We start from the raw sequence: 13,278 nt of genomic DNA on the forward strand, positions 1-13,278 counted from the left end.
CTTTTGGAGAACAAAGACAACGGAATAAGGTCGGAGGCAAGTGGACAAGAGGAATCAGCGATTGGGCTGTTGGGCGGCGCAAGCGAACGCGACCGTCTGGACGAGGCGAGAGCATTTCCGATTCTGGTGACCCATGCATCTGTATTACAAAGGAGCACTCGGAACGGTAGACAAAAAATGCGTTCCCGAGGAGGCATCCTAACGACAAAGAATTTGTGCACAGAATTCTATATTGTTCATAAAAATCAAATATACTAATAATAATCAGTTATCAAATGCTTCAACTCTCCTCCACGCATCCCCGAACAATCCTAGGCGCGGACCAAACCCACGCGCGAAGGTCCGATCCCCGTTTCCTCCCGTCCTCCGTCTCTATTTTTCTCAAAAAAAAAAAAACCTTCGCCTCCCGCCCGTCGCCGCCGCCCGAATCCGAAACCCCGAGCCTCGCCGCGGCTCGCTTCTGAGGACGCCCACGCCTCCCGCCCCTCGCCTGAAACGCCGGCGCCGGATGCGGGGAAGCTGCGGCGCCGTAGATCGCCGGGGGCTCGGCCGGGCCGGATCTGCCGGCGCCGGAGGCGGGTCGGGCGAGGCCCCATGGTCCCTCTCGGCAGCTTCGGCGGCGGTCGCCAGTAGCGCCGCCGCCTACCGGTACGACACGATCCGGCCGGTTGCCAGGATCCGCTTCTGCGGTCTCAGGCGCGAGGCCCTCCGGCTCCACTGGCGCCCCGGTGCACGCCGCAGTTGGTGGCCGCTAGGCGGAGCGTGGTGGCTGCGGCGACGGCTGGCAATGGCGCGGCCGCGAGCGGCGGGTTCGACTACGACCTCGTGATCATCGGAGCCGGCGTCGGCGGCCACGGCGCCGCCCTCCACGCAGTCAAGAAGGTTGGTTCCGCTCACGCTGTTCTGCAAGTCTCGCTTGGGGTGTGTATCTCTCTAAGCTTGCTTGTACTTTCTATTAGTCCAGGTTAATGAGTAGAGTAGTCTTTTTTTTTTTTGACCGAAAAGACCGTGGGGGAGATCCCCACAGTGAGCAACTTTTTAATTAATTTAAAACAGGAGAGAGGGTCTTACATACAAATCTAGCTAAAAGCATCGAGCCAAACATAGAAGGTTGACCTAAGGTCATCCTTAAAACGAGCAGACTGAAGTTTACATTGGTTCTTAAAATTCGATAACCAAATACTAGGGGTTGGGTCTCTTCCCCGGAAGATCTTGTCATTGCGCACTTTCCACAGCTCCCAAGCTGCTATCAGAGTTGCTTCTGTGAAGAAAGGTATGTTGTGGGCGCCTCAAGCTTGGGTGTACCTGTCTAGTAGAGGTAGTGATGTGTCACAGTTGATATGTATAGTCACCCAACATTCTTTTGCAAACGTGCATTCAAAGAACAGATGGTCGATGGTCTCCTCTTCTCCACTGTCACACATGACGCATATATCAGTGCCCTGGACGTCGAGATGTCTTCTACGCATCATAGTCTTGGTGTTGAGGCGATCTACCAGAACCAACCAAGCAAAGAATTTGACACGCGGGGTGCATCTAGACTTCCAAATGATCTTGAAGATCGGATGTGTATCCATATTCTTGAATACCTGAGAATAGAAACGCCGTGAGGTATATGTGTTGCCCCAAATAGGAATCCATCGATCCACTGCATCTTCATCATTTGGTATATCTTGCAACTGAGCTTGTAGAGTTTCAAGCTCTTCGAAAGCCTGCTGTGATAGAGGTAGTAGGAACAAGCTGTCAAGATCAACGGCCTCCATGATTTCCAGCACCGAAGCACCCCTATTTCTGGCAAAAGAGGCCAATCTTGGATATGTTTGAGCTAGCACCGAATCTGTCCATAGATCATCCCAGAAGCAGACAGAGGAGCCATTGCCTAATTCACACCTGACAACACCTCTGAAAATGATGTTGAGTCTGAGCACATCCTTCCACCAGAAGGAGCCCGATTCTCTAGCAACATGTGGTACTTTGGTGGAGTAGTATTTATTCCAAATCAAATGCACCCAGGGGATGTCGGCCTTGTTATAGAACTTACTTAGGTGTTTCATGAGCAGGGCGTCATTTTGCAGTCTTAGGTTCAAAACACCTGGTCCACCTTTCTCCTTTGGTTTCATAACTATTTCCCAAGCAACCAGATTACCACCCTTTTTGCGTTCAGCATCATTGCCTCTCCATAGGTACTGCTTCCTTGCTCGGTCAATGTTGTCGATCACCCCTTTTGGCAGCTTGATAGTGCACATTGCATAGGTGGTAATGGGTGTGATCGCAGAGTTGACCATTTCTAGTCTACCTGAGTAGGACATCCAAGTGGAGCATGCTGAGAGCCTTCTTTCCACTCTATCCATCATTAGGGTCAGGTCTTCAAATTTTGGCTTGGTTGTGCCCATGGGTAGCCCCAAATAGGTGAACGGCATTGAGCCCACATCACATCCAAACGTAGCAGCAAGATGAGACAACTTCTCTTGAGTAATATGGATAGGGTACATATGTGACTTTCTGTAATTCACATGGAGACCTGTTGAGATTGCGAAGCTGTGCAAAAGGGCCTTGAGGAAGAAGAGTTGTCTGGCATCAGCTTGTAGTAGCAGTAGCGTGTCATCCGCATATTGCACTATAGGGAAATCTGCCATAGGTTGGGGAATTGGTGTGGTGGGTAGATCCATGGATGCAGCCCGGTTATCCAAAATTTGCAGAAGCTCAGCCGCAAGCACGAAGAGGAGAGGTGATAATGGGTCCCCCTGCCGGACACCTCTCTTGCATTTGAAAAATTTCCCAGGAACACCATTCAATAACACTGCCGAGGAGCCAGAAGAGAGGATTGTTTGTACCCAAGTCAACCATCTTTCTGGAAATCCCAAATGCCTCATAACTTGGATGATGGTAGAGTGTTCCACTGTGTCAAACGCTTTCTGCCTTTCTCGAAATCTAACTTGAGTATGATTATCTCCCGTTTTGACTGGTGGCACTGATGGATATACTCATAACTCCATGCTAAACAATCATGTATCGTACGTGACCGAATGAAACCATATTGGTTGGGATGGACAATTCGTAGTATGACTGCTTGCAATCTCTCAGCTAAGATTTTAGTGATCACCTTCAATGAAATGTTCATAAGAGATATAGGCCGAAAATCATTTACTGTCTCTGGGCTGTTCTTTTTTGGCACTAGGGTGATATAAGAGGTGTTGATGCACTCAAGGTTGACCAGACCTGAGTAGAAATCAGAGCATAGTGAGTAGAAGTCACCTTTGATAAACTGCCAGCACTTCTTTAGGAGTAGACCGTTGAAACCGTCAGGTCCAGGTGCTTTGTCATTTGGTATATGCTTGACCACTGAGTCAACTTCATCATGCGAGATTGGGCTCACCAAGGCATCTAGGCCATCCACCTGTGTGATCATGCTGGTGAGGTCAAAAAGCATGGTAGGAGAGGATGTGGCACCATACGGTTTCTGAAAGCAGTCCATAGCAACCCTGCTTTACTCTCATGATCCTGAATCCAAACTCCATGCTCATTCATAATCTGGGAAATGGCATTTTTCCTATATGAAATAGTTGCCATACCATGGAAGAATTTTGTGCATTCATCCCCAAGTTTAATCCTGTTGACTGTGAAACGTTTCTTCCAATACAAATTTTTATACCCTAGCCACTTCTGGAGTTGTCGCTTGACTGCACATCTGAGGTTAGCTTCTGGATTATAGAGCTCACGTCTATCCTCTAGGGCATCAATGAAGCAGATAACCTGGTTGCAGTTACTAATCAACAGACCCAAGTTTGATAGATGTTTACTCCAGTGTTTCAAACTAGCTGAGTGCTTTGAACTTAGACGAAATATTCCGGGCTGCATCATTGAGGGTGGGTGTAATATTCCAGCAGTCTAACACTGTGTCGAGGAAATCATCTTGCTCTACCCAGAAATTCTCAAAACGGAACAGATTCGCTCTCGGAATGTTGGTACTGATAATGATCTTGCAGGGGATGTGATCTGAAGTGATCTTTGCCATGGGGAGCACTTCAGTATTGGGGAAATCAATTGTCCAATTGGGGGATGTAAAAAACCAATCAAGTTGCTCTAAAAGAGGTTCAGACTGCATGTTACTCCATGTAAAGGCACGTCCTTTTAAAGGCAGTTCAACTAAGCCCAGGTGACCGATGGCATCATTGAAGATGAGAGTATCTGCAAGGTTTCCTCCTGGTCTGTTGTGGTTCCTTTGGCGGCACTAGGGGACTAGATTGAGTTCTGCTGGCACGCACTAGCATGGGCCAGGGGGCAATGGGGCGTGGGTGTGACTGAGAAAGGAGATGAGATGAGAGACGTAGCGGAGAAAGACGAGAGAGAAGGATAGAGCCATAGAGGTGCACGCGTGACTTGTGAGATTGAAGAGCTGTAGCCTGTAGGTGCTAGGCTTCTTGCTTCTTATTACTTCAAGCATTGTTGGGTTAGACGGATGGTTGTTCGGCCGGTGGTGGGAGCTGATTATTGCTGGCATGATGGCTAGGGCTATTACGGATTAGGCCACAAAAAACCCAGTGGAGTAATCATCAGATGCTTTGTGTCATGCCTAGGGCCCAAATCCACCGCTGGTTGGAGCACATATTCGCGTTAGGTTGAGAGGTGGACGTTATTTGGTGCTCCCGAGAAAGGAATCCAGTCACAACTCACATCATACCCTCCTAATTTTATGGGAAATTAAAATTTGGATGGAAAAGAACCAACAAATCTTCCAACATCTCGACTGTTTTTGTCTTGTACAAGTTTTTCCAACTTAGGGGCTGTTTTTGCAAATTCTTCTTGCCTCAAAGAAATTGACAGCTTCTTGTGTCCCCATGTGTTAAAATAAAAACACACTGGTGAGGAGTGGTATTAGGAGGGAGGAAGGAACAAACAATGATAAATAGAGAAGGATGAGTTGCAAACAGATCCAAGACGGCTAATTGAGCAAATCGAATCGCTATTGCAAGGTTACAATACATTATAATATAAATGTAGAGAAATAAGTTTTGAAATACAGATTAGTAAGCCTAGGCTTACCAATTTATTACACACCCCGGAAACAAAATAGTTGTATATATTACATGATTTTCTTGTGGCCTATGGGACCCTATAGCACTGTAGCAAACACAAACCCATCCAGCTGAGATTCAATCTTCAGCTTCCAGCAATATTGCTTTGACGAGGTTCAATGAAGATATTGCTGTTGTTGCTGTGTGAAGACTTATTGTTTCGAAAGAGATTGGTGCTGCTTTCATGATTGGTTAGACAAACAGAATTGTTACAAAGGAGCACGAGCTGGAGGAAGAAGAGGAGACGGGAGGGGTGCCCCTAATCGTGGTGTAGGAAGTGGAGGAGTGGAAGGCGGAGTGCCGCTCCGAGGGGAAGGAAAAGTAGGTCCGCGAGGGGGAGGAAGAGGAGATGGAAGGGGTACCCCCAACCGTGGTGCAGGAATTGGAGTGGAAGGTGGAGTGCGCTTTTGAGGGGGAGGAATAATAGGAGATGGAATGGGTTCCTTAGAACGTGGTGCAGGTGGAGTGCGCTTTCGAGGGGGAGGAATAACAGGAGATGGAATGGGTGCCTTAGAACGTGGTGCAGGAGGTGGAGTGCGCTTCCGACGGGGAGGAAGTACAGGAGCACGAGGTGGAGGTTTACGAGGGAACGGGAGGGGTGCCCCCAATCTTGGGGCAGGTAGTGGAGGAGGGGAAGGTGGATCGCCCATCCGACGGGGAGGAAGTACAGGAGCACGAGCTAGAGGAAGAGGAGGGGATGGGAGGGGTGCCCCTAATTGTGGTGTAGAAAGTGGAGGAGTGGAAGGTGGAGCACCCTTCTGACGGGGAGGGAGTACAGGAGCACCTGCTGGAGGACAAGGACGGGACGGGAGGGGTGCTCCTAACCGTGGTGCTGGAAGTGGAGGAGTAGAAGGTGGAACACCCTTCCATGGGGGAGGAAGAATAGGACCGCGGGAGGGAGCCCCCAACCAAGGAGTAGGAGGAACAGGGATAGGAAGGGGCGCTCCCAACTGTGGGGGGCGAACAGGAGGTGGAGCACCTACCTTAGGAGAAGGAAGGATAGGAGTACTAGGGGGTGCTCCTAGCCATGGAGGAATAGGAGCTGGAGAAGGTGTACCCAACCATGGACGAGGAAGAGGAGTTAGAGGTGGAGTGCCTGTTCGAGGGGGAGGAAGAAGAGGAGTGCGAGGGGGGGCCCCAAGACCCAGAGGACGAGGAGTTGGAGAGGGTGCACGTGGCCATGGAAGAGGTAGAGGAGTGGGAGGTGGAGCTATGACAACACCGGCTATGATAATGTCGCGAGCGAGGACGAGCAATACAGTGATCAAGAGGTGGTCCAGCAATGAAAGGGTAGTGCACGCCATGCTTTTGGAAAGAGAAGCTAGGCGTGTGGTGTGTGATGTTGGGCACACACTACTATAAATATATATAGTGTTGGTCACCTCATATTCACCAAGTGACTTCGCCGTCTAAATGGCAGTCCGCTTCGTGCATGCAAGGCCAAACAGGAGACCGGGATCCATGTCCATGGAAATCTCACAGCTGGGCAGTGATGCGAAACATCCGGTCCGCACCATATATAGGTTGAGGCCAATGCGCTAGTTTGAATAAACGTTTATATACTCCAATTGTCTTAAAATAAACGCGCTAGTTTGAACGGTGTAATCTAAAAAAAGAACGTTTAGATTCAAGCATCTTAAAATATAATATTTTTATATGACCCGATTAAATCGTGCGGACAATAAGATGTTCCCAACAAACTTGAGATAATATTTTTTTAACTAAATTAGTGGACATGTACATGAGGCATCTATATATAGTTATACCTTCACATCTAAGCACACGTTGGAAGTAGCAATCTGTGATGACACCATGTGAAGAAAGATGATTACATATTATATATACTGAAAAAGTTAAATCATGTAAAAAAGTGCATGCTGCATCGGTCTAGTGCATGAACATAGGCCAAATTTATTATTAGCAACAAGCATAAAAAGTGCTTGACGAAACATGCATTTATGGTACCCATGTTTCTATAGGAATGAAAAATTATGTTAAAACTTTGAGGAAAGACTCATTGAATGACAGACTCATAAACACATCTATCCAAACTTTAGAAGCAACAATCCTAAGTAAACAAAACAATGGAATCTTTTAGGAAATTCATCATTTTTAAGATAATGGAAGAATATCCGGCTTCATCCCCATAGGAATCAGAACAAATTTATTACATGACACAATCACTTACACAATTTAACAGTCCTAGAAGCCAAAAACCTTTGTTTTGTAATCCTAAAGACATGAGGATCGATCACCCGTACGCAATGTTCAAAAAAACGCTAGACGCTAGGCGAACGCTAGCCTATGGTTTAGAGTTTCGGAAGTTTAAACGTAGATTAAACGTGATTAAACGTTTTTGTTTTGTTTTTTACTTTGTGATGCTGAGAGCAAAATCAATACTAATAACACAACTAGGAAGTAATAACAGTGACCACACCTCTTGCTGCACACTTGTTTTTGACATCAGTTCCTTTCCTCCTTGGTTTCTTGCATTCAACAGCAGCTAACAAATCTGGTACTGTTGTTTGGAAGCTGGGGAGATTACAGAGAATGACATGCAAAAATCAAAATTACAGAGAATGAGCATGGAAAGATGGGGAGAGACCGAGGGAGCACCTAGAGTGTGAAGCTATGGCGAGGACAGATGCGGGTGGTGAAGCAGGGGCAGGGCTGTGCCAGCGACGACGCGAGAAGAAGTGAGGGGCTGCGCCGGCGGCGGCGACCCCTGTGCCTGCGGCCTGCTACTCCAGATGTCGACGACCCTGCTCCTGCGATGGCTCCAGCTGGGGCTCCCCTTGCAACGGCGGCGAGGAGCGACGAGGGCACGAGGCAGGAGGCACCACGGAAGCGGGAGGCGTGGCCTGGGCGAGCCGGCGAGAAATCCTGTGCCTCTCTCTGTTTTGGCGGAGCCACTACTGCTCGGGCCCGCGTGCTCTTTCACGCGTCCGCCTGCCTGCGCTCCCGCTCTGTTTCTACGCGGCGCGCGCGCCCTTTTTTCCCACTTTCCCGCTCGTGCGCCGCGCGCTTTCCCGCCCGCAAGCCGCGCGTTTCCCACCCGCCTAAACGTGTTTTCCATCCGTTCCGCACCGATTAAACGCCGCCGCGCGTTTAGGCGAGCGCCTAGGCGCGCACAACGATTAATTGAGCGTTTACCCCCTAAACGAGACGCTGGGTCAAAGTTTAGCGTTTAAACTCGTTTAAACGGCGATTAATGACGTTTTTTTGAACATTGCCCGTACGAGGCAAAGAAGCGCTCATCTATTCAGGTGAAAGCCGGCAATCAGGTTTCTCTAGAGCGTCTTTCAGGTGACATGACTGCTCTATCCATGACTTTCTCTATTTCCCAGCAGCGATCCACGACTATGGCGAAGGTTCCATTTGGTGATTAGCACTGTGACCTATCTGCACTGCATCCAGCGGGATTACTAGACCAACAAACGCTACGTTGACTAGCAGAAACGTTTCTAGTACCACTGGGTATGCAACTGTAGCGACCCATCTTTTATTTTCTATGATTAAAATCATGATCAATATTATGTTCATTAACTCGTTTGCAATTAGATCACACATGCACATTTCTGATGTTACAAATATGTTGTTAATCATTTTATAGATAAAGAATACCTGAGTTTGCCTAAATTTCTAACAAAATTTCCCACCTCTGTTAATAGCCCCGAGGTCTAGCAGCCCAGTATAAGCCCATCCTGAGCCAAAACCCTAGTTCTCCTGTCCTTCTTCATTTCTCTTGACCCCTCGTGGCTCTATCACTAGGTCTCCATGAACTCCACCGCCCCATCCCTGCTCTCCCAACCCTGCTCCCCACCCCCTTCTTCTTCATCTTGGCCAGCATATCGAGACCTCACCGACTGGATCCACAACAGGATGGCTACCCTTTTTCCCACGGCTTGATCCCCAATGTGGTGGCACCCGTCCCTCTCCCACACAACCGACAACCAGCTCAAATATCAAGGGGCGCACGTGGAGGCACTAGAGTGTATGAGCGGCAACCTCCTCTGGACGGGATCTTCGAGCGGCGGTGTCCTTCAACTGAGATCCGCGAGCGGTAGCCACCTTCCGCCTCTGTTGTTCGTGATTATCGGTGATGATTACACAGAGGCGGGGTAGCCGCCTGCCTCTGGTAATTATTTTTGCATGACCGTGAAAATGCTTTTTGTGGTAGTGCTAGTTGAACTATAATACTTAACTAGGTAAATGCCCGTGCGTTGCAACGGGAACAAATTAATACCACGATACTTTAAGTTTGAACGTGTATTGTATTATGAAACAAACAATATTTGAGTGTTTGATGTTCACAAAATCAGTTTATAGACTGTTCTGATTAATCAAGCCCTAAAATGGAACTAAGTCAGTGCAGCATTGAAACCTAGACGTGCCTCAACAACGTGCATTTCTTTTGGCACGAGAATTGAAACAGAATTTACATTATCAGAGATTCAGAGTCTAAGGCATCTTGTCCTAGAGAACTCGAATGACTGATCCCTCCTATACGTTTGATTTTGTTCGGTACAAAAACACACAGCTGGCTAGTGCGTCGATTAGTCTGTTCTTTGCTTGTCCTTGCACGGTGCACAAAGATGCAGTTGCATCACAATTCGGTCTTTGTTGCCTTCAGCGTCCACGGCGCAACACCATTTCTGCCAGAAGAGTCCTATGAAGACATTAGACACCCTCACTTGCCGCACATATCATATTGTATTCATGCTTCAAGTGCAGTTTTACAATGTTATCCTGTGTGCCAGACAAAGTTATTAATAAGAAACATTCCTTGAAATGATTTGTAAGTGAAATATGTCCTGTGTCTTGGCTATGATCCTGAAATATGAGTGGTCTTCCCCAAAATAGAAGGCATGAAGAATTGAAGAGTCCATGTACCAAGAACTCCTTGAATGGACAGAAATCTTTTTGTTGCCACCCCCTGCATACATATGGTCCAACGTAGCAATGATACATGAGGATTTCACGTTAGTGATGAAACACAAGCTTACAAAGAGAAATTCTCAACCATGCAGGAGAGCTGCACATCTTTGTACGTATTAATAGAAAGAAGCAGTAGCTGAAATTATCAAATTATTTGACTATGCAAAATTATCTCTCAATCCCAAAATTTAGTGGGGTAAGCGGTGTTACACATTTAGTTATCGAGAATATCCTGGTAGCATGGAAGAACAAATAGATGAAGAAACACAAATGAAAGGAAGTTAACAAATCTTACACGCATTGAAACCAGGACTGCATTGTGTAAAACTTGAATGAAGTATTATTTTGACCACCAGAGATTGTGCTGCCATCTGAAATTTTGCTTAGGCATTGGTATAACACCAGATGTTGTTACAGCAAAAGGTGAAACAACACTGCCCTTCGAGTTTCTTGTGGCTGCAAGGAGGTTAGTCCAACGCGTCCTCCCTCTGCATCCTATCAAAGTCTAAGCAGCCAAAAGTTCATATATGTTAAATGTGTCAAATGAGGCATCAATCGTAAATATATAGTGCAGGAAGAATTTGAAGAACAGGACTCAGCAAGAGGCCACATAGAGCAAAGGAGGCGGCAAGTAGTACTCACCAGTGATGTCTTTTGATTCCAGCGCTTGCCTAGAGCACCACAAGGACATTGCCTGCTATCGGCTTCAGATGACTCTGTACGTAATATTTATGCCAATTGTTCATCTAAAGTCAGTCGAATAGGCTTTACACAATCTATCCTAGATTTGTAGTCAATCATCCACCTACCTATCTTTGCAATCGATCCATCTGACAATACAAATTAGAATGGGCTTGTTGTAAATAGAGCAATATAGAAATACATAAGACTCCTATTTCTCAATATCCAAAATAAATAAAAAGCTTGACCGTCAGTGTCTTCTAGGTGATGTCCATGTCTGCAGTAAGCTCACCAGCTCATCCTTGAAAAACTGCATTCCCTTAATGCATCTGGAATTTGTGCTAATGCACAAAATATGTCAAATTCTGTAATCTCGAAAGAGAGAAAATCTCAAATATTTTGCTTGTACCTTGAATATACACATATTCTTCAGCACCTAAAAGTAGCGAATCAGACTTACTACCTTCATGGTTGCATCCAATGTGAGAAGACAGAAGACCATAGCCTAGAATTATTTGAGCCACCATGACTACCCTGCAATTACAGTGTTCGAGAAAACCCCAAGCTGCAAATTGAAATGGCCACATGGAAATAAAATTAGCATCAACCATCACAGTGATATCACTTTGATTTGAGGTACATCTTTTATTGACTACTTTCAGATAGTACAGATTGGGATTTGAGGGAAGGGAGTGAGGATGACTGCTGCAGCTTGCCATGAGACAGGAGGGACGGGACGGCATCAGAATGCAGGGGCATGAGCACCTCCTCCGCCGACACTAACCATTCACAGTCTGCTCATAACTCTCGCCCAATCGTCACCAATCTGTGCGTGATTGGCTCTGAGTGGAGCTGTGGCGGCACATCTCTTCTGAGAGCATGAACTCTCTACCATGCTAGTGAACACGGAAGATGGAGATGGCAGATGTCAATAATTCCTGATACTACAATCATATAAGGGGGAGGAGGATAGATCTTACTGATCCAGTAGGCGATGCAGATCGGGCTAGGAGGCTTCCGTTCCTGTGCCGTTATACTGACTGCTGCCAGAACAGCACGGGGATGGCACCTGCCACCAAGCAGTCGTACAGTAACCACAGCGTGAAGCTTTCCCCGAGTGGCCGCATCTTGAACCTGGCGCCCATGAAGAGCTCCATGATGGGTGGGGTAGGGAGAGACCGCGGGGTGATTGACGGCGTTTTTTTCGGCGCGTGCGTGATATGTGGTGAATTTGTTTCTTCTGCGGTGACAGTTTGAGGGGGAGAGGGGACACCGGGCGGGCGTGATCGACGGCGATTTTTTTCCTGCCGGATAGACATGGATCACGATTTATTTTGGTGCTGTTGGGTAGACTTGACAATCCATATGTTTTTTTTAATTTGATAATTTGATTTGAAAAACTGTTTTAGTTGTGGAGGTTTGACATGGTGCCTACGTAAGATCAGTTGAGTTTTGTATATTTTCTTCTGCCTTATCTGTTCATTTCGTTTATACTTTTATTTCTTGAAGATGATATGACTTGTGGAATATTTAACTCACCACTCATTAGTAAAAGTTGTGTTTTATATTCAAGCCTAGACTTGGTAACTTAATAATTGTAAATTAGTTTGGGTGAGCATGCAAAGAATTATTATTTTGAGTATAAGCACTGTGAATTATATACCTGAGCAACAAATCAATTACTCAAGTGGATAAAAAGCCTGGCGATTCACAATTCTTGACAGGTCTAATGAATGTCAGAAATCAATTTCTAAGCTTTAGAAATTTTAGGTTACAAGATCACAAATAAGTTAGATTCTGGGAAGATAAGTGGCTAGGCATGTCTACCTTAAAAGAGCAATATCCAAATTTATATAATATAGTGAGAAGGAAAAGTGCTATGGTTGCTGATATCATGAGTTCTGTACCCTTAAACATTTCGTTTCGAATATCTGTAGTAGGTCAAAACTTTGATTCTTGGCATAATTTGGTTTTACGACTTGTAAAGGTACGTCTAAATGATCAACCGGATACATTCAGATGGTCACTTCATTAGAATGGACGATTTTCGGCTGCATCAATGCATAATGCTATGTTGAATCTAGATTTTATGCCATATAACAGATACTTATGGAAAATTAAGATACCTTTAAAGGTGAAAATTTTCGTTTGGTTTCTGTATAAAGGGGGCACGCTTACCAAAAATAACTTTGTTAAGAGAAATTAGCATGGAATTGAGAAATGTTGTTTTTGTAATAACCTTGAGACTATACAATATTTTTTTTTATTGTATTCTTGCTGAGTTCATTTGAGACTATACAACTTTTGCTAGATAATATCATGACAATTAATAAACTCTAGATCTAGTAGGGGCTGGCACCATGTGCTGGGCCATATGGTTAAAGCGGAATGATATTGTTTTTGATAACATACCCACTTCATCTTTTATTCATGTTATTTACAGGGGTGCAGCTTGTTGCGTAATACATGTCTTCTACCGAAAATTTTGACAGTAAAGATCTTCACCGTAATACACTACTACATAACTGACCTTCACCGTCAGCCCATCATTGCCGATTACAGTGGAACCGGCAGTAATAACCCT

The 13,278-nt window shown here is 45.9% G+C and overlaps 1 long non-coding RNA gene across 2 annotated transcripts; it reads left to right on the forward strand.

Moving 5' to 3' along the window:
* Positions 1–299: 299 nt before the first annotated feature.
* On the forward strand, positions 300–12,151 carry LOC136535458 (uncharacterized). 2 transcript variants are annotated; one of them, XR_010778997.1, is made up of 4 exons: positions 300–882; positions 7,652–10,479; positions 10,588–10,731; positions 11,357–12,151. It is a non-coding gene; the product is annotated as an uncharacterized lncRNA (long non-coding RNA). The 2 variants fall into 2 exon arrangements; XR_010778998.1 differs by having other exon boundaries at positions 8,426–10,479.
* The last annotated feature ends 1,127 nt before the right edge of the window (positions 12,152–13,278 follow it).

The sequence above is a fragment of the Miscanthus floridulus genome, unplaced genomic scaffold (assembly GCF_019320115.1).
Source record: "Miscanthus floridulus cultivar M001 unplaced genomic scaffold, ASM1932011v1 os_946_1_2, whole genome shotgun sequence".
NCBI classification, from domain to species: domain Eukaryota; kingdom Viridiplantae; phylum Streptophyta; class Magnoliopsida; order Poales; family Poaceae; genus Miscanthus; species Miscanthus floridulus.